We start from the raw sequence: 20,584 nt of genomic DNA on the forward strand, positions 1-20,584 counted from the left end.
GCTGTCTGAGTGTGAAGAGTCTGTCCTAAGATTCCTATCTGGTGTTTTAAAGCAAAATCCTTCCCTCCCCTAAATCAAAGAAATTTAGCATCTACTGAAAAACTATAGAATAACTAAAACTAAAAGAAAAGCTTTAGTCTTTAATGACTAAAAGACATTAGTCTGCGTTTCTTTTTCAAATAGCTCTTGCTCTGCTTTACCCTACACTCAACTGTCACCCAGTGGCTCTGGGAAACTTGGGCTGCAGACCCAGAGGTTTAGGACAGGGTTGCATCTCATCTGGGAAGGTTATCCTGCACAAACAACTATTTTTTTACTGTAATGGTCACCTTATGACCTTTAAAAATAAATCATGAGAAAGAAGAATTGCTGACCAAAAGATTTTTTTCTCCTAAAACTCTTAATTTGCTCACAGTATCATGTTACGGTTCTAAAGACCTGTGCTGGTAAATCCATTTACAGAAAAGGTGACTTCCTCTGGAACTTTCGCTTTTGAGATGCAGAAGAGACTGATTCCTATTTTAAACACTTCTGAATCGTTTTGTAGCAGTCTGGCAGCTTTCAAAGCTAAGATACCCCTTTTTTAAAGGACATCCAGTAGCATGGCTTTTTAAAGTAAATCTGTTGACTCTGATATTTGTAGCCTAAATGTGTTCTACATTGCCAACCAGCACCTCTTGTTTAATGAGTCACCTCCCTCAACACGGCAAACCTGACATCTCTCAAAGTTTCAGTTCTTTCAAATAATCCCATGATATATGAGCGTTTACACCAAGTCATAAATGCCAGGGAGACAATTTTTGAAATGACGAGCATTAGCTGCATATAATTAAAATGTACCATAGGAAGTGCATTCATTACAGTTGTGAAATTATTTTACTGCTTATGAAAATAAAAAAAATGCCCTTTTAATGATACAACTGTGCCAGCACAGAGCTCAAAAGGAAGTTGGCTTGCCTGGGAAAAAAATTGTGCAGGTTTTTATTGAAGATTTGTTTCATTCTCATTGTTTTGTGATCACTTACACTGCTCCACAGAGACCAGTATCTGGAAACTAAAACCCCAGTAGCTGAACAGTTTTCAACCTATTACTAATTTGAAATCCTTCATTTGTACTACCAAGTATATTTTAGTGCAGTCAAACTGCATTCTTACAAGGAGAGCATAAATGCATCCACACAGGTATTCTGGGGAGGAAAACACTATTATTGCCACTTACTTTTTTCCTTTATAAAGATATACAAACATAGCAAATATGTAATACTGTGTTGAGATTCCAAGTTTGTACAGAAGTATCAGCCCTATAACTTCAAAAGGGTATTCAAAAAGCAAAGTTCAACCTTTTTGTAAATCAAGTTTGTCTTCACAAAGCCAGAAATAGCACTAGCATGCATCTATAATCCAGGTGCAACAAGACAATTTATTACAGAAGAGCAGTTGTAGTAGCTATTTTTTCCCAATGAAGACAGTGCTTCATAGAATATAATTTAAAAAATCAGAATCTTCAGGGTTAAATTTCCCATCTGAGCTAATTAGCAATGACTGGTTTACAGTTACTACTGATCCAATGAAACAGTACATTGTTATGGCTGAGCTTGCAGAGAAATAGTACTCAAATTAAAAATAAGACCTATACAAACACAAAGCATAATACAGCCTGATGTACTTTGTGGTAGAGAGCCAAAAAAATGTGTCTCCTTAGAATGTAACATATACGGGTCAGTAATTCAACAATTGTTTGCAAAAAGAAACAGTATTCTAAAATGCTCAGAAAAGGCATAAACGTAGTTAGTCAACAGGTCTGCTCCCCAAATACCTTACAATTCCAACACTGTAATTCCAGTGCTTAAAAATAAGTCTCTACACCAATTAACCAAAATCAGACAATCTATCTGATATTAGAAACCGGAATCTATTCCAGTGCATGCACCAACATAATTTCCATCTGCAGAATCTTTATAACTGATAATCACACATCCAAGCCAGAATAAACACAGTTAGACTTGCTGATCGCAGGGTATTTTTAAAACAAGAAAAAACTAGTTTACGTGTAAATCAATGGAAACGTTAATAGGAATCATTAAAAAACAAGAAATTGCTCCAATAGCTTTTAAAAAAATCTAGCAATTTAGTTACAAATAAAATTTTTAAAGATTCCTTTACTTCCATAACTTACGCAGACAGGAACACATTTTTTATGACGTTTCCCAGTCATGGAGCCCTCTCTAAAAGCTTCACAGAAATGCTAAAATTGGGGGTTACTGGAAGGAGCTTCAGAAGGATGAAAGAGACTGTGCTAAAAAGTGGCAAAATCCTCCTCAAAACAATTCCCAGAGGAAAAAGTTATATAGATATTTCCATCTCATGTGGTCTGTTTTTTCCAGAGCACACACCATGCTTGCTTTTACCTTTTCCATTTCAAAATGAAGCTGCTGAATCTGGAACCGGGATTGTTTCTTAATCTAAACTGGCATTTAAAGGAGTTGTACAAGGCAGTTTCGCTATTTTAAACAACCAGCACTACTGAGGAGAAAAACACAGCAAAAGAAGGCCCATGCCGGAGGTCAGTGCGCAGCGCACCCCGAGCGCTGCGGGACGCGCTCGGCACAACGCGGCAGCGCTGCCCCGCCGGGGGCCCGCGGTGCCGCCAGAGGGCGACAGCGAGCGAACGGCAGAGCCAGCTACCGGGCCCATCAGAGCTAGAGCTCTGACCAGTTGATAAATACATTATTTTTCGTATTGCCATACTGTACTTGACAATAATATGTTTTCTTTTGTAAATGCTTCCAACTGAAAGGTATTCAAGCAGTTTTAGGTGTTCCTGAGGACTGCCACTACCCTTTTGCAAATGGTGGGGAGAGACCCACCTGAGGCTGTGCCTTGCTTCGACAGAACCGTGTTCAGTACTCAGCCAATGCTGTTCCTGCCTTACCTCCGTCTGCTCAAGCAGTATAGTGTTGCTTAAATACCTAAAACCCCCCCTAATTCTGTTCGTCATAAAAGCACTGGGATTATTATGGGGAGTTGTAAAATTCAGTACCCTAGAACTGTGAGCTCCATTACCACCACTGGTATTGATGTCTGATGGGGTGTATCAGGAACTGAAGACACATCACTGCTGCCAGAGGAGCTCCTGCACGGACTCTCCAGGCAAACTGCTGCAGAGCATCAAGGAGATGCAGACCGTAAACAAAACATCACTTTTTTCGAGCAGATGCCTCACGTCAGCCACAGATGCGACATCTCCCTCACCATGCTTGAGCTTCTTCCCACCCCTGCTGGAGTGGGGCTGTGTGGGGCTCTGCAGGGCCATGCAAGGCTTTGAGGGGCCGTGAGCGGCTCCGAGAGGCCATGAGTAGCTATGCGGGGCCGTGCGCGACTCTGACGCTCCGTGCAGAGCTCTGAGAGTCTGCGCAGAGTTCTGAGGGGCCGTGGGGCTGTGAGGGGCTTTGGGGCCATGAGGGAATCTGGAGCCGTGAGTGGCTCTTAGGGGCCGTGAGTGGCTCTGAGGGGCCGTGAGTGGCTCTGAGGGGCCCTCAGGTGCCGCGGGCGGTGGGCGACGTTGCCTCCGTCGCGCGCCCCGCACGCGGCTGCCGAGCCTCCAGCGCGCCGTTGCCCTGGCGACGCCCTGCGCGTGCGCAGAGCACGGCCACCTCCTCCGGCCCGTGAGGCGGCGCCGAGCCGATGACAACGGAGGGCTCCTAGCCTGATCCAACCCCGCCGCCACCCCCGCGGCCGAGCGCGGGGTTCCCCCGTCCTCCCTTCCCCCGCTCACCGAGAACCCTTCCGCCTGCCGGGGCGGGTGCGTAGTAGCGATTATTCGGCGATCCCCGCGGGAACCAGGCGGATACGGAGGAACGCCGAGCCCCGCGCGTGACGTCACGACAGCCGGCGGAAGGCGCGCACGCGCTGTCGGTCCCGGCGGGCCGGGAGCGAGCGCGGCTCAGCTCGGGGGCTCCGTCCGGGGCTCCCGCTCACGGCAGCCCGCAGCGCCGGCGGCGGCACCGCGGAGCAGCCCCGCTCCGAGGGTCCTGCGAGGGGCTTGGCGCCTGTCCGCTTCCTCACGCTCCGTAACCGGAAGGACCCGGCCTTTACCGGGAGCCCGAGCGTGTCACTGCTCCGTGCAGCCCGGCACGAGCTCTGAAGCTCCGGGAGGGGCCGGGCCGGGCGGTGGGGCCGGGCTGCCGCTGCCAGCAGTCCGTGTGTGACTCGGGCGATTCCGCACAGCTGCTTGGGAAGGCCGATCAGTGGCTGCGCCTTGGCCGTGCTTTGCGCTCTCCGCTTGCACAGCATCCATTTGTCAGGTGCTCTGCTGTGCTTGGGGTTAGCGCATTCCTGAAGTCATTTGTCTCCTCCGGGAGCCACTGTGAACTTGGATTTGTCGTGGGATAAAGACCCTGTTCTTTCAGTTCAACACAGCCATACAAGTTTCCCAGGTCGTGCAGGAGAGCTTCCTTAGAGGAAAAAATCTGAAGTGGTTCTCAGAGGAAGTTACTAGTTAGGTGTCACAACTGAACTAAATCAGGCAACAGTTAAATAACCCTGTGTGTACTGTTGGAACAAAACTGTTGTGGGATTGCAGTTGTACCGTGCTACTGCACCCATCCACCCCCAGCAGGGCGTTGGGAAGCGAATGCAGACGTGTACAGTGACAGACTGCAGAGAGATGTACTCTTCCCCTTTCGCAGGCCTGTTACTCTCCAGCCACACTGACACTTGCTCAAGGAGAGCAAATAAACCATCATTTGCTTGTGTCACCTGTCTAGGAGTTAAAAGCTGTGTCATTTATGTAGTTTTTCAGGAAGTTGTCCTGTTCTAGTTCCAGGTAGAAAGCTTGGTACCTCATAAAACATGCTTTTCAGTTTTCCTACCATTTTTGCCTATGGAGCCAGAGTCTTTCAATGCTAAATTAAATCTAATGCTGTTAAATGAGTGCTCTTCTGTTCCACTTCTATTGATGCAAACAAAGGCATGAAGATTTTTTGGGAGTTTGGGAAGGTAAATCTGGAGCTTGCTTTTCTACACATATCAAATGTCTCATCAGTAGGAACACTGATTCCTAAATCCGTGCTCTAAAGGGCTTGAAATGGCATTTGGTGGTTATGAGAACACAGTGCACTGAGGAGGTTATGCCTCTCATTAGGAGGAATGTCCTGAGCACAGATAAATACATTCTGTATTGTATAATGCACAAGCACAGACCCATATTTCCCGATATGTTTTGCTGAAATGATTTGAATTAGGAGATTTAGAGCAGCAGATCACTGCTATAAATTGCTATGTATAATGGAACCACATGTGCAGTTTACTTCAGGTCTTTAATTTGTTATGGGCTAAATGTTTATTAGGCTATGGCACAGTTACTATTCCCTAAAGTTGCCTTGAAAATGAAATAAATACCCCTTTCACAACACAAAGATAATGAGTTGTATGGCAAGATAAGGTGGTTACTAGAATTCAGGAATGACAGAATCCAATTAATTTAACATGAGTTAATGCAAGATCAAATTTACTACAGTTGGATGCAGTTTGTAATTGAAAGTTCCATTACAGCATGTTTTTACATGTTATCTCCTATCAGTAAGAGATCTCAAAAGAGCAAATCCTCTATTCTGAACAGCAGCAATGTGTTTAATATATCATAAATAACTCTTTCCTTACAAGTTTGCTGTGAGGAACTTCAGGTCCCAAGAGCCCAGTTGTGCACAAGGGGCTGTGCTCTTGCTCTTTCTCACAAGGGGACGTGACTGAGCTCAAAGAGAAACCTGGGTTTCATCTTTGACTGCTTTGTTGGGCTGCCCCTCCCTTGTTACTTGTTCATCCCTTTTCCTATTTTCCAGTCTTCTGGGTGATCACCCCTCTTTGTTTTTTTGGGTGGGAGGGGTGAAATCAGCCCTCTAGTCAAATAAACCTTTCAACCTCCTAACTTCAAAATAAACACTTTTATTGTGGACAGTCCAAGCTCCTTAGGCAAAGCTTTAGGTCTCAAATCCAAAAGACACACTGTGTCCTTTTAATAATTTCATAGTGGAAACTCACTATTTGCCCATTCCTGTGGTGTTATGGAGGTTTCAATGATTCTGGTTTAGGTTTCGGGATTAGGTGAAACCAGAGTGCCTTAAACCTCTTTAGAGGTTTGGGATTAGGTCTGCATCAGGCCTAATATAGCCTTTCTGTGCAAGGCTAAATTAAATGGCAGGAGTATTTGTTGTGCACTGATTCACAGGTGTTTGGCAAGATACCAGAAAACATAAAGAAAGCACTGGAAGAATCATGAAGGCAAAGCCATCGAAACATGAGTACTAGCTAAGTACTGAGGTATCACTTGCAACTGTGGGGTCTTTCAGACTGCTTTTAAGTGATTTTAAGCATGGATATCATTTTTATGTGTCTCTTTCACATGAATGTGAGCAAATTGAAGATCTGTCATGCAAATGGATCATGGATTTTATTTGGGTATTACATTCTGGTAATTTCTGCCTGTTTTATAGTAAATGTATATTAAAGTTTGTCAAACAGCTGATATCACTGAAACTCTATTGTTTTATTGTACACATAAATTCTACTCCTCTGGAGCATGCATTGGTCTGACAAAATATGCTAGGTCATGAGGAGAAAAATGCAATAGATTTATGCCTACCATTAAAACACTGGCCTGTCTGGCCCAGGAGGCAGAGGCATTTGCCTCACTGTTGACCATGGAGGAACTAATTTCATTGTTTAGGCTGTCTACTGCGAGGCTTTTCAGCACTTTTCACTCACTTTGTCTCTGGTAGGGCTATTTCTCCTCTATGTGCTCACTTCTGTAGTTTGTAACACGGGCAAAGCCTGACTCCCTGGCCATCCCCTGAGGTACTGTCTGAGCTGAGCAGATTTCATCAAGCAGAAGTGCAGCTCATTGCTGCAGTATCAGGATCTCTGCAAACTGCAGCAGCTGGTTTGGCTGCATTTGTGGGGAAAAGCTGATGCCTGGCTCAGAAAACCCAAGCCTGGCATCAGCAGAAGCCAGAGATGGGGAGGCAAAGCACAGTGCCCGGTGGTTCAGTTCCTAGAGCTGCCCTAAATCAGTCACTACCTGAGCATAACTATTTTCTCACACTAAAGTATTCCCTTCACGGATTTTGTGCCTGTCAGCCCTTTACAGAAAAGGGCTATCTACACAGATAAACAGATTTCAGCTTTGCTTGTAGACTTGCTTGTATTTAGAAAGTTAACTACATCTCAAGAATTGCAGGGCTTCTCTGGAGGTTTTTGCCATACCAACAATGAGTTCTCTTGCTGCAAGGTTTTTTTTTGCATTCCTATGTTCCAAGTGTTCTGATCAGCAGTGCATCCAGCCAGGTCCTGTTTTCTCATGTCTGCTTGCAAAAGCAAAACTGAAATAGTTAAATCAAGTTTAACAAGAGTATGCCCCCTCTAATCAGATGAGCTGTAAAATAAGAGGGAGGCTAACTAAAAGGATTTAATAATCTTAGAATCTGTAGAAAACATTATTTATGGCTTAAGAGCTACACAAGTCCTGAGCTTTAAATGTAAGTTCTTTCCTTCTTTAATGGTGCATGTAAGGAAGAGCAAGAGAGAAATGTTCCAGTCAAGGACAAAATCATAAAATAATGAGCAGAAGAAGAATGAAATGAAAGTATTAGGGGCCAGGGGAGGCTGAGTGGGAGTTTGTCTTCATACATGATTGATCTAAACTTGAAAAGGCAAAAAAAAAAAAGACTCCTCATCTTTAAACAAGATGGTTATTTGAGCATAAATAACAGTCTCATGTCAAATATGCTGCTATTTCCAATGGAGTCTTTTCACTACAAAACCACAACATTCTCAGCCCTAATCTCCTCAGATAAAACAATACGGCTGGTGGCTGTGAATGAGCACTTTGAAACCAACCTCTGAAAACAGCAACACGTTCAGGGTGAAGAGAAACAGAGGAGACAAAGAGCTGCTGTTTGTAGATCTTTGCCAAGCAAGGCACCACCTGGCTTGCTTGGAAATGTGCTGTAACACCTGAGAATTGTTTCTCTTTGGGTGGGAAGTCCAGCTCAGCACAGCCAGCCCAGGGGACTGGGGCTATTGATGTGTCTGTGAGTTTGGTCCCACACCAGGCTGAGCTGTCACTGAAATTTGCAGCAGTGAAATGCCAAAATCCTCCTGGATGCTTGAGCCTTGAGGTGTGTGAGGAAGGGTACGGTGAGAACAAATAGCTGGGCTCTCTGTGACAAAATGAGCACTCCTCCTTTCCCGACCCATTTGCAGCCACATGGTGATGCCCCCTCCCTTGTGCTGACCCCAGCACTCATCTGAGCAGCATCAGGACTGATGCCAGGCAGGAGCAAGGTGCCAGGAAAGGAGAGAGCCTGGAAGGGAGAGCGGTCACACTGGAAGAGACCTCCCCTGAGCAGTGGCACTGAAAGGAGCAGGGACACAAAGGTTTCCATCCAGAAAATGACATCTCACCTTAAGCAGGAAGCTCATTTCCCTCCACAGTCAGTGAGGAAAAGCAGGCTATTAACCACATAGGAACATCCCCTTTTTTTCTCATTCCACTGTTTCCTAACATAACACACTTAAACAACAAGCTTTGAAATCCAGAAATGCCATCCCATGGGAAGTGGGAGAAGACTTTTGTCTCAGCACAGACCCCCAGCTGTTCTCTGACTAGAAGGACCTTGCACTGGTGGTGGGGATTGTCCTATGGCAGCAAGACTTGGAGCAGGATCACATGAGGAAACACTTTGGCATTTGCACTTTCATGTGGGTTTTAGGGGCACTGTCCATAATTCAGAAAAAGTCCTGATATTTTTGAGCCCCTCTCAGAAAACAAAAAAAAAGGAAATGAACTGGGCATTGTTCTCCTCAAAGAGATCACTGTAAAATGGCCTTTGGACATGGTCTGGAGGCATCAGCTGCACAACCTCCCCATCAGTGCTACCCCTCCAGCAAAGCTTCTGAGGCAGGGCTCAGATGAGGGAGATGTTGACAGGATGCCAAATCCTAACCCTCTGGAACTAGACAGAAAAGAGAACCAAATGGCAAACCTGTATCTGTGTCCAGCTGCAAAAGCCCAAGCTTCTGTTAAGTGTGAAAAAAACCTTTGATCCAAACATCCCCGCTTTTTAGGTTTTCCAAACTCAAGTGAAAACACAGCAGTTTCACCCTAGCTTGTAATATAGCCTCACACCTTTGATTTCTGAGGAGAGATCATTTTTCTTGGGGTAAGGCACGTGGACAGCAACAGATCCCTCATGTCTGGTCCAGACAGGCCAACCAAAAGGCTTAAGTGGACACACACAGAACCAGGAGCATGTGATGGGATTTAGTGCAAGGAAACCAAACTCTCTGCCCACCTCCTGAGCTTATCCTTTAAAGACCAGTCCTGTGCTCACAGCTGGAGTTTTTGTGAGTCCTGCCTTATTAATTAACTGAAGCCAGTGCCTTTTCCCCCTGAATTCCAACAGAAGCAATTAGAAAGCAGATACTTCACACGTAACAGCTGGTTCATTTAACCCCCTGCTCATGCTATTGTCTCCCCTCCCCCAGTCAACTCACATCCCCCTTTTCCATCCTTTCATATAATGAAGAGGCACAGTGGCAAAAAGTGGCAAAAGCAAGGGCAGCAGATAACCATATTCTTAATAAAATCATCTAATGTAATGCTGAAAGCAGAGAATTGTTGTTGAGGCCACAGCTCAGAGCTTTTCCCCTGCCAGATGGGAAAAAGAGCTTTGGCTGTCTACAGTGTCCTCCTTATAAGGGGATCTGTATCAAAGTAGCAGCATATTTTCTTCACTGAAGGCTGTTGATGTCATTAGAGCAAGTCTCATTTTTATTTAAGACCAGAGTTAAGAGTCACATAAAATTGGCACAGGTGAAGGCACCAGGCCCCTTAAGTTGTGGAATGTGACTCTCTGGGAACTTTTTGAATGTTCATGTACCTCCAATTTATTATGCTTGAGCAAGCCAGCACCAGAGCTTCTCCTCCTTGCTTCTCAGTATAAATACAGCCTCAATCCTGCCACTAGGCCTTTAAAAAAACCACTCTAGCCACTAAATTTGCCCCACATCCAAGACAGATCCAGTTCCAGGAAGAGCAGTTCTGCCCCACTCTGTTACACACATCGCTGGGAGATGCTATGAACATAAAATTAAACTCATAGCCAAAAACATTCACCATAACACTGGAAGTGAAATCTGCTCTTGCCAAACTACCTAAAGTACATGTTCTGCTCCCAGGCAAGTACTCTACAGGCTGGATCTGGATTTAAGGAAAGTAGAGCTGTTCAGAAGGAAATCAAGTTTAGAGGAATGGAGATTAATTTTTCTTCTGTGAAACACTTCAGAAGCAGGGAAGTAATTTCAGTGTATTTGAGGCAAAGGGGTGGTCAAGAGTCACATTTCTTTTCTTAGATGGCTAGTATTTTTTTAATGTAGAATTTATGGGTAAAATACAGATCTGATGCCACACAGGGCATCTGCTCATGGCATACAGGAATAATAACAAGAGTAGACAGCCAAAGTACCCAGTGCTGAGAGATTTTTCTGCTAGATTATTCCTCACTGATCCTGAAATCAGGCAGCATTAAGATGACATTTTCAGTTATAATATGGGGAAGATTTAGGTCCAGCCATAAACTTCCCATTTCCTTCCTCAAAGAGGTTTCTATCAGAGAGGCTGCTGTTGCAGCCAGCCAGATGTTTGCCATCTTTATTACAAATTTTCATGTATCTTACAACACCTACATACTGTACAGCAGACAGATGATGCAGCTATCTAATACCTACATTATAGACATGAAGAACAAGTTAGGAGGGATTAAATTATCTGCCCAGCTTCCCACAAGACAACACAGGTGTGGCTAGAAATCAAAACTCAAAGCTTCCAATTTTTGCTGTGTTATATTAATCTCTTTACATGCTTTACTGGAAAAAAAAACCGAAAAACTCAACATGTTTCTGTAACATGTTTGTTGGTTATGGGTACTTCTAATCAAACTAAAAGATTAGCATATTTTAGAAACAGCTGATTAGAACACTGGTCCCCTTTTTTATCTCCTGGATCTTTCTAGAGGAAGAAAAATAAAAGGGAAGGGCATCTTTTTCTAACTGCAAAGGCTCCAGCTAATGAGAGTAGAAATCCTATTTTATATTTTGGCAGTTACTGGTAAACACTATTATTAAAGCTATAATAAGATCAGCAAATGTTGTATGAAATATTAGTGATGTCTGAGCACAAAGCAGAGTCCCCATTTCTTTAGTTAAAATTACAAAATGATTAACAGCCCAATTAAAAACATTTTTGTTTTTGACATGATAAATTATACTTTATCTACCTATCTGTGGATATAATTGATTATTTTATCCGTTTGCTGTTGGCTGTCATTAAAAAAGACAGATACCATGGCTTTCTGGCCTCTCTCCCACTGAGAGAAAGAACAAATCCTGCTATTAACGACAGACAGGATCATTATGAAAAAATTCCATTTGCCACTAGGCAACATAGCCGAGTTCCAGTAATTATTGTATTAGTCAAGCCGTTGAGAAGTTCCATAAAATTGAGAGAGTTTTTAAGAAGCATCCAACATTATTTGGCAACTTTTGTGATGTAACAATTAAAACCATGCTCCAGGCCCCAAAATGTGCAGGAGATTGCCAAAATCAGATAAAACCCTAAAGGGCCCCTGACTTGCAAAGGGAAAAAAAAAAATCAAACTGTTTACTTTTAGGATCAGACATTCATCAACGTTTGGCTTTTGTTTCAGCTGGTGTCAGATAATAACAGCACCACGTTTTCAGTTGGCTTCTAACAAAACTCTGCACTGTTGGATGTCAGGTCCCAGGGCTGACACTGGCCTCTTCTCAGGAGAGAGAATTCTCATGGACCTGATGCTACCAGCTTTGCTTGGCATATCAGATACCTGGGGGCACTCAGCAGTACCTTCTGGAGTGAATCACATCTGTAATCCACCAGTAGCATCAAGAAATCACTGGGGAGAAATGCAAGTTATTCCTTCCTCTGACATCTAGGAGCTGAGCCAGGCAACACCCCAAATTATCAGGGCTGCAGGCGATAAAGCAGAAGTCTCCTGTCCATGTACCCCATTAACCTGTCAAGAAACTGATAAAAAAAAAATCACACTTTAAAACTGCTAAGGGAAATTGCTACTGAACAAAACTTACAGCCAAGTTTATAATTTATCTACTTCTCTACTGAGTGGTGTTAAGGAATAATGATGTACAGTACCAAAAATGAAGGTACAGGATCAGGCTTCTGCAGTGGAAAGTGAAGGTGTAAAATGTAGACTTGGTTTAGCTTAGTGAAGACTACAGGAAGCATTTCAAGAGCACATCTGTTTGCAAAGGAGTTTCTCCCTTCCCAGAATAACATGCCTGGGTCAGAAACTTGCAATGTTTTAAAGCACTGTGATGGGAGCAACAGTTTCCATGGCAGAGGGAGCTGGGGTCTGAACATGGGATACTGCTGTTGTCACCAGGGAACAGCAGCAGGGCAGGGTTTAGCACCAGCACCTCCCAGTCTCCACCTGGAACATGCTGTACCAGGCAGGACAGATAAAAAGATACACTGGAGCCTGCCTTGATATGGCTTTTCATCACACAGCTCTAGCACTGGAGATGGCTGCCAACTGTTAGGGCCTGCTGACCTATTTAATAAAAAAGATCAAACCTCCAACCCTTAGCAATTGTGCCTTTTCTCTGATGTAAATGGGAACAGTGGCACAGCACTACAGGCCATGGGCAGCCCTTGAACCAGAGGTTGGGTTGCCAAGGCAAAGGCAAAGGCTCAGACTTGTGGAGAGAGGGTGTGTGAAAGAAAAGCTGCTCCTCTCTCCCAGCTCTGAAACTGATCTTGCTGCTCTGCAAGGCATGCCTGAGTCCTAATAAGCTCAGGAATCAGCTAATGCTGGAAGCTTCTGCCACATTTTCCAGCACATTTAACCTCTAGTTTGGGTCTGGCAAATGCTAGGGTGTGGTGAGATGTGAAGAGTTGCTATAGAAGTATAAACCCCTGAATAACTACTAGCTGCTTTTGAGAGACAGCATGGCCTTGTAGTTTTCTTCAGCAGAACTAAAGCATATATTGTGGTAGTATTCAATTTTCTTGCATTTGGAGCTGTCATCTAATATGAAGCATCCTAGGTCAGCTCAAGAACTTAGGTCAGTAGCTGTCAGTGTGGAGAATGAATTCTTATTCTTAATTTTATGAGTAAATTGTGCCAAATCTTCAACATATTAGAGTAGTGCCAGATGAAGACCTAGCAAGTTTTTAAAATATATGTTCTTTATTAGCATTTAAACTTCAGTTATTAGAAGAGTCATGTTACAACATACATACATGAGATCCATCTAAACTTAAAAAATAATTTGAAAAAAACACATTCCTAATTTTTTTTTGTTAGCGCCTCTGGCTTACAGCTCATCAGAGCCATCAGTGAGGAAAATTCAAATCCCAGCACACAGAAAAGGGCTGTGATGAAAGAGGGAGAGTGGAGTGGATTGACAGTGCATTGTTTGTGGGTATTGCTGGGAACAAGATGAACCCACTGAACAAATGATAACTTTATATTGAAATTGTGAGGACTTTGGATCAAAGAAGGCTAAACTCCCTGATCCAGGCAGCTCTCCTCAGACCACTGCTGTGTTTTCTCTGTGGGCTGCAGCAACAAGCCTGAACAATTCAACCAGTTTCCACCCCAGCCTGGCTGTTCAGGCTCTAATTTGTAGGTGTTTGCATCTCCCTCCATTGTGTCAGCTGGCTGGTGCTACTTTTCAGAAGGATGCCAGATGGCTGGTACTTTAGCCAACCTGATTTCCAGATAACTGGTTTTTGTAGATACCTCGTAATTAAAATAAAAAATTAACGTAAAGGACAAGTTTATCATCTGCTAACACATGCCATGGTTGTCTCTCAGTCAATCAGCATGCAGCAGACAGAGCTGCAGACTTCTCTTCCACACCACCAGTATCCAGAAGGAAAAAAATCAGTCCATCTGCAAAAGTGATCAGACCCTCGTGCTTCCCGGCATCAATTCCCATTTACAGGATCCAGTGCCCTCTGCTGAGGGGAGCCAAACTAAGCATTAACGTGTCCCAGGCCCACAGAGGGACTGTTCAGGCACAGCACTGTGGAGCAGAACAGTTAGAAGTTCACCTCCATGCCCACCCCTTGTCCCATCTGCCATCAGTGCTTCCAGGTCACTGTAAAGCAACACAGGAAAGTATCAGGGAGCTTGCAAAGGCTACAGAGCTGTGAGAAGAGGAACATGTCCCTTTCTGGAAGGGGAAATCCATGTGGACATATGGTAGTTGTGAAAGGAGCTGGACTAGCCACCTTGGCAGGCTGGAGTTGAACAGAAATGTTGCTGCTTTGCCTTGATCTTTATTTACAATAAACTGCTGGGCTCCAGTCAGTGTTTTATCTGGGAGCAGCCGCCGGCGCTCCTGCGCCCGTGTTCCGTCTCATTGCTGCACTGACATATTTACATGCAGGCCGGGGCCCGGGCAGCTGTGAATAAGGGGCCATATATCAAGAGAGGAAAAAGGGATGCAAAGATGAATTTTATGGAATATTTTCCATTTTTCTTTGACTTGGTTGTGCATTTTGCTACGGCCCATTGGGCACTCACTCAGCACTTGGACACTTTGCTCCGTGCAGTCTCGCCTCTATTTCTAATTGTGTCTACATGCCAAGCTTAGCCCAGTACCTGAGGCAGCCTGCAGGGAAATGGGGATTGAAAAAAGAAGGTGGGTAGGAGGGAAATTTCCTGCCCTTCAATGGCTTATGCCATGGGAAAGAAAATCATGTCTTGTAAGTTTACTAGTCTTCTCTGAGTCCTGCAGGACACCTCTTACATCTAACACTTTGAGTGCCAAAATGAGAGGAAATACTTCCACTAATTTGTGAGAGAAAATAATCAAGTCTCTTTTGCAGTTTCAAGAGATTGTATCATCTTTGATTCCTTCTCTGGGCAATGGAAAAGGGTTAATGCCTCACAGTGTTGACTTAATCCTTTCCTTTTTCCCAGTGGCTGACTAATAAGCTAGATGTGTTGACTCTGTTTATAAAGACAAGCTTTGGACATAATATTAATGATATTGTGTGTGCAATAACATTAGAAAACAAACACAGAGGCACCTGGGGAGTCTGAAGGCATCTTCTGGCCCTTCTAGGCTGACAGCACAGAGTGGCCCTCCAACATTTCCATGAGGAAAAATACTATCTTGCACACGAGAGTTTACTTTGAGTGACCCTCTTGCCTTTCAAACAATGAGAAGTCAGGACTGTTACAAAGCTGAAAACTTGTTTTGTAAGAACAGGCCATTGCTGAACCAGCTGAAGAGAAGGGAAAACAAGGGATTCCAGAGAAACAATTAGAAATGAAAACTGGACATTTGAATGGAATAACGGCTGGTGTCTTTACTCTGGCACTGACATCCTAACAAAGGGTATAAAAGTTTTTGTCCTTATGTTTTTGCAAGGCAGAGATGGGAAGAGAGCATTGTTTGTTTATTAATTTGCTTTAGAGCTCCATGAGCACAAAGAAGTCACTTGACAGTTGCAAGTCTTTATCCAAGGTACGGGTTCATCCCACTGGGAACTTTTTGCTCCCTTGATAGCCCACGTGAGATCCAAACCAGCACATGGAAGTGCTTATTTCCCTCTGTTGTCTATTTAGGAGGTTTAGGGGAATGAGGCACAATTCCTGTTTTGTCACCATGGTATTTCTGAAAGCCAGGTAGGCCTCACTGGTCACCTGGAGATACTGCTCAGCACAGATGTTACAAGGCCTCACCTCAGAGATTGGTCAGGCTTTGTGCAGGTGTCCCATCCTGAGTGTCACAATGCAGGCAGAATAAACTACATATCCTACTGCTGCTGAACCATAGAATTTTTCTGGTACAGCTGTGTTGAAATGGAGCAGAGTAATCAAGGTAATCTCACCCTTGGATTAAGAGCCATCAGTTCCCAGGAAGAGATCTGCTCCACTGAGTAAAATGTCGGTCAGCACTGCTGAAGAATCTTCTCAGATGGTCCTTGAAACTCTCTTCTCTAGCTGTTTCATAACCTGCATTGGAGCACCTGAGGTCATCAAACACAGAGCTCAGCAGGAGCCTGGCAGGGATAAAAAGAGTCACCACTTTAAGCTAGGACATGAGGATCATTTAGTGACTCACCCAAGATCACACAGATGGTGCTCATACCAAGATTTAGACCCACCAAGCCATCCAACACCTCTGGATTATTCATTGAGGATTAGAGTCCATTTAGGAGTCTATTTTAATATATAAATGTAGGATGTGGAGCTATGATGGAATGGTAAATTAAATACCGAGAAGTCTGCCACATCTCTGTTCAAAGCAGGCTAACATTTCATGTAAGGAATTACATGCTTCAGACAGTTGCAATCATCTTCTGCAGAAATAATTTAAGCTTACTTCATCTGTTGTATTCTGATTTAAAGTTTTATTGGAAATATAAATACCTATGTCGGTCACCAAACCAAATAAAACAAACATATTGAGTAGGGTCTATTATAGACTAATATGGAAACAAATAATCTGCAAGTCTGGTTTTATTTATAAGCTTATTTGAGTTTTTACTCTAGGCTCATATTAATCGGGTTTGTGGTTTCCACATCTGTACTGCTGATGCCCAGTGCAGACAGCATGCCAAGTCAGACCTGGGCATCCTCCAAGCTCTAAATGGAAAACAGATGCCTCAACTCCAGCTACCTCAAGACAAGCAGGGCAAGTAACCTACCAAGTAACCACAGCGGGTGCAGCAGGCAGAGCAAAACCCTGGGGAGCTCTCTGAGGTGCCTGCTTGCAAGTTTCTGCTTCTGACTTGCTCCAGGGGCAGCCAGACTGCCGCCTGTATTGTATTTGCTCTCTCTGATGATCAAGAGATACCAATTCCCTTCACAGCCTCCCTTTTCCTCAAGCTGTAGCTAGGAATTCCCAGACTGGACCAGTTAGTTCACAGTGTCAACTAGTAATACATATTCTAGAGGAAGATGGAAGAACTCCTGCAGATGATGGTAATGCAGGATGAATTCTTTCCAGAACCCTTGATTATTTTTAATATTTATAAAAAGCATTTTGAATGTTCACAAAAGCCATAAATATATATAAAAAAATGCCCATGCCCCTTGTCAAGCCAAAATGGATCCAGCTGTTCTGTGGTGCTGGTCTCTGATTGCAGAGAATCCCTGTATTAATGAAAGATGTATAAAGGGAATCCCAAACTGGAAATATGATCTCTGCTCAAGGCTGTTCAACTATTAAAGAATATTTCAGGGAAGTACATCAACACAAAGCTGATTCTCAACATGGCTGAGATCCAGTCCTGAGAACCCCTCTCCATGAAGGCATCTGTACTGCTTGCAGATACTTTTCAGAGCAAGTTGCTTCCAGACAAACTTTGTTTTGTGCTGGTACATGGCCAGAGTTTTGTACCAGTGTAGCTACATCATTGCAAACCCTTTCCCTAAGGCCCAAGAGAACCTCAGTGCAGTAGGAATGCCAGACCTGCTTCATCCCTAAGCACAGGAGGGAGGCCAGTATGACAGTTGGAGCAAAATCACATACATTACAGTAATAAGAGAAAAAGAAGCAGTGTCGCTAGTGTAAACACTAAAAATTTGGCAGAAACATTCAAATTTATACCTTGTGTATCCACCGATGGTCATCCAGCAGCCTCTACCACCTGTAGGAATTCTCTCTTTCTACAATTTTCACCAAGGGATGCATTGCATCCTGTGCCATAAAATATGTTCTTTCAAGTCACTATAGCATCTGTGCGTTGTTCATACAGCAAAGCCAAGATTTGTTTTAAGAATTCAGAGTGGGAGAAGGGGGATATTGGAGAGGGGAGAAAAAAATTAACACAGCCTCAGTGCCCTAGCCACGTGGAAGGGCATCACTCTATCATCCATCATCATCCTCCTCAGAGAACTGCTTTGCCCCCAACACGGCTGCTCCACTGGCTCCCAGGCAGAGGCAATTCTTAGGAAACTGAGATGGCAAAAGCACAGTGTCTGATAGCAGAGGGGCAGATCTGTCATCAGCACAGAAGGCTGATTCCTTGTGGCAGTGGCTGGATAAAAGAAGATGCAATTAACAATTAGCTTTGGTAAGAGAAGACAAAACCCTTAAAACACAGTTTCTACGGCAGCAAATCAAGTCACAGACTTAGGAATTAATGGTTCAAAGTCTTGGTTCTTGCTTTCCTAGATACATTAGAAGATGAAAGAGAGTGAATTTCCCCTGCCACTTCATTCTGGCTGGCTAAGAATTGGGGCTTAGCCATGGAAAAGGGCCAACCTTGCAAGAGTTACAGGAAATGAGAATAGCTTTGCAGCATTTCCAAGCTAATTCAGCACACCTTCAGATTTGTATTTTCAGCACAAAACTCAGGCTTCTCACCCCAGAAAACAAAATTGAGGCTTTTCAGTTGATGTTGCATTATTCATTTCAAGCAGAGGCTAGATTCACGTGATTCAGATTATCTGGAGATGTGCAAGGAATATAATCAACCTGCATATGCATAAAAGAAGTGTTTCTGGTGCAAAGTCAGGTATCTTCCTCTCTCTAAGACCTCTTGTGTGTGGGTTAATTCAGACTCTCAAATGACATTAAAGAACCTTGTTCTATTATTTCACAGTCCACAGGTGCATGAGACCAAATCCAGCAGAGCCTACATGCCTAGCTCAACATCCTGTATAGCACTGCCAGCCATTCTCTCCTCCCTCCTTCCCAATCACTCTGGTTCTTTGTGCCCTACAATAATTTCCTCTTCTAGTCTCTTTTTTCCTCCTTTGTACATAGCACACTACAAATTATTTGTGGTCACAATGATTAATTTCACAACTCACACCTAATTTGACCCTAATAACTTTGCCTGAAAAGGGGACAATTCCTTGTTTATCCAGACAACTTATCATCCCATGAGCACAATAAAAAGGCAGAGCTGGTTATCAACTGGGAGATGCCCATTAGTATTTTTACAGGCAGAGTGTCGGGAGGTCCCTTATCAAGTGGGGTGAGAGCTGGCATGTACTCCAGGCATGCAGGGGGAGGCAGATTGCTTTCAGCCTGCAAGGCCACACAATATGGGAAGTGGTGGCTTGAAAGAGGAGTGGAAGAATGACAGATGGTTTGTGCCTGTGCGTTTTTTAGAGGACACCGGGTTCCCACCATGGGAACAGCGTGGACAGTAAAGGCAGCGACTGGATGTGAAGAGTGACAAAGCAAGTCAGCCACGGATGGCCCGTGGGAGGCCAGAGGAAATGCACCATTAGTCAAAGTTGGAGGAAAAATAAAATGCGATGACAACTGGGCCATTCATGTGCTTCCCCTTCAAGGGCTGACCAGACCCTTCACAACTCAAAAGACTCAAGTATCAGCTTCTTTTTCTCTTCAGCCAGGCTAATGTGCACTGGCAGGGTCTGAGGAACTCCCTTGTCACTTACATTAATTCTTATCTTGTTGTTCTTGGCTACACTTCACTGAAGTACAGTGAGGGAGAGTGCTTCAATCAATAATGTAGATCCAAGGGGGCACCCCCCTCGGCTGTTCCTAGGGATCAACACAATGGCTTAAAGCAAATGTTCACCCAACTTGTGAACTTGGGAAATATTAGGACTTCCAGAATTAGACATAAGACAATGAGGTGGCCTCACAAGGATGTTTAAGCCCACACATGAGCAATCTCATCACTCCAGGGTAGCTTTTTGCATTTTGAGAATTTGCTACTCAATACAAAAACTGCAACACCTCGGAGTTCTCTCTCAGCAACCTCAGTGACAAAAAAGGCAGCCTTGCATTTCACAAGCAAATTTCATCAGATGTTCCACTTTGCCACTGTCATGGGAACCCTGAGGCACTGCTGTCACAGCTTGTGAATCTGATGCATTTTGTCATTAAGGAAGGATGATGCCCTGCAGAAGGTCCAGCTGTAAACACTCACAAATGGTTGGTCTCATTCTTCAAGGGGGTCAATACCACAGCTATGGACAGGACTTCTTCAGAACTGCCTTCTTTTGTACTGTGGCCTTTCCAGATTTGGGAAGTACAAGGGAGTTAAAGGAAGATGCACGCAGAAAATCCCAAAATGCTCTCTTATGAATACATTGGATTCTTACCCCATCAAAAGGGACTTCACTTATTAACATTTAAATAGGGCTACAAGTAGCTAAGTAAAATAGAATGAGCCTCTTGCAAAAAGGTGGAACAAGAAAAATTCAAGGATAACACTTAAATCCTTAATTAAGAGAACCAAAGTCCTGAACTGAAACTCTTACAAACTCTGAATATACGTAGAATGAACAAGGACAGAAATGCAAGCAAAGTCTGAAGTGTCAAGAGAACTCTATTCTCCTATGTTTGAAATATGTCTAAGAAATAAATTTAATGAAAAGTAAAGAGATAAAAATCAAAAGTTGCTGCCATGATTTAATTAGATCTTGGTCTGGTGTAAATCAAATGAATTTTAAAAATATCCTTTGACAATCTAAGAGCCATCTCTTAAGTCTCCAAAGCAGCCTGTGTTCTTTAAATTATTTCC

General features: G+C 43.6%; 1 protein-coding gene across 3 annotated transcripts in view; it reads right to left on the reverse strand.

Moving 5' to 3' along the window:
* Positions 1–4,094, reverse strand: part of GNB1L (G protein subunit beta 1 like) — a 46,479-nt gene extending 42,385 nt beyond the window's left edge. Inside the window, exon 1 of one of the 3 annotated variants that reach the window (XM_041488866.1) lies at positions 3,776–4,094. The gene's annotated coding sequence lies outside the window, so the exon portion shown is untranslated. Of the gene's footprint in view, positions 1–3,040; positions 3,148–3,775 lie in introns of those variants that run through there. The other 2 variants (XM_041488868.1, XM_041488869.1) reach the window with 2 other exon arrangements.
* Positions 4,095–20,584: the final 16,490 nt, after the last annotated feature.

The sequence above is a fragment of the Pyrgilauda ruficollis genome, unplaced genomic scaffold (genome assembly GCF_017590135.1).
Source record: "Pyrgilauda ruficollis isolate IOZ18807 unplaced genomic scaffold, ASM1759013v1 scaffold9, whole genome shotgun sequence".
NCBI lineage: Eukaryota > Metazoa > Chordata > Aves > Passeriformes > Passeridae > Pyrgilauda > Pyrgilauda ruficollis.